Raw genomic sequence first — 1,673 nt, forward strand, 5'->3', positions numbered from 1 at the left:
AAAAAAGCTGTAAAAATCAGAGGAAATAATGGACTTTAAGTGATTTGCAAATCATAAAACACATAATAAAGTCATAGCTGTGATCTGCCTCCTTCCTGCTTCCTCCCTTAGATGGAGATTTGCTTCTGGCCTGTTGAGATGGTCTGGGTCAAAGTGGTGCCAAATGGACGATAAGAGTTAGAAGTTAGACCCTGTTGCAGCCTCAGAGTTTGGTCAGAAATAATTTGCCCTAGGTAATACTGTGCTGGCTTCTCCTGCTTCTGCCTCAGATCCTCAGATTAGCTCACAGGAAGTCAGCGCGGCTGGAAATATTCTGATTTATAAGTAGGTTTCTATGGAGAAGCAGTTTCTCTCGTTCACATGACGACACACAACCTTGACCTTGGTCTGAGGACCAAGGAGAGTGTGACCACAATTAACCAAACCTGGAAAATAGGTTTGGAGAACTGAGATGGAAATATTTTCTGTCTTTAAGATGACACCTTACCTTAAATTCCCTCTAAGGCATTTATTCCCAAGCCCCATATTGTAGTTAATGACAGGTGGATGTGATCTTTTACCAAAAATTGATTGCCAGCTTTTGACTGGCAAGCATTCCAAGACTAAAGTCAAATGAGTCATGTTAGAATATTTTATAGTAGGAACAGGACATGCTAGAACCCTGCTCAATCCACCTGAATGTGGTTGCTAAGAGGAGAAAATGTCCATAAACTGGAAAGCCATTGAAAATCCCTGGACTTTTGATGCCAACCCCCATGCAAACACCCACAAACAAACCTGGTAAACTGGACTAAACCATATTATATAGAAGATCTTTTTGTTTAGGCTGTTAAACCTAAGTGATTTAAATAGCTCAAAACAAAATGAGCCATGAGGACATGAAGATTTTCTTTCCTATTGCTTCAGTTTCAGAGAAAAGCCACTCACTGGACACCATTAAAAGGAAACAGAAATAGGGATGAAAGGAGGCTAGAGAGAGAGTCTGGCTGGGGGAGCCTGAGCCTGGTGGGGAGAGCCAACACAGGTGTGGAAGAAATGGTTACAGTTCTCAATGTGGATGAGGAGGAGCTGGTCCTTCCTGGCAGGAGAAGGACAGAAAGTGAGAACCCCAGCCACCCGCCAGAGCACTTTTAACCTCCTGGAAAGTTGCAGCTTTAGAAAATACCCCAAATGATATTTCTATAAGAAAACCAGTCAAATCAGGCCTTGAAGTTCCAGAACATCAAAGAACTTGTCTTCCACTTCTTTTTTTTCCCTCAGTCAGATCACCCAAAACATCTTCCATTCTGTCCTCAGTCTCCTCATCTGCAAAATGAAGGACTTTATTAAGTCATCTCTGAGTTCCATTCCTGCTCTACTGTGTAGTGTCCATGGTTCTAGAAGGGCAGGCATTTACTGGTGGAATCAATGGAAAACCCCTGGACACTCATCCTGACCTAACAGATCCAATGGGATCCAGAGCCAAATAGGGTGTGACCACGATAAACCAGAAAGCTTGGGGACACATGACTGGGAGCAACTGAATTTTCTGGCCATGTAAAATCTCTTTTCCTCAAGGCTCATTGGAGAAACATTAAAATATGACTTTTCTTCTCCAAGCATCACACAAGACATCTGTTTTCTGTAATTTTGTAACTCTTATTCCTCATCTATTTTGGATGCTCCAGGGCCCC

The sequence above is a fragment of the Sus scrofa genome, chromosome 6 (assembly GCF_054392235.1).
Source record: "Sus scrofa isolate SSC_HxYL_T2T_F1_AM1 chromosome 6, Sscrofa_HxYL_maternal_Yorkshire_Landrace_v2.0, whole genome shotgun sequence".
NCBI classification, from domain to species: Eukaryota; Metazoa; Chordata; class Mammalia; order Artiodactyla; family Suidae; genus Sus; species Sus scrofa.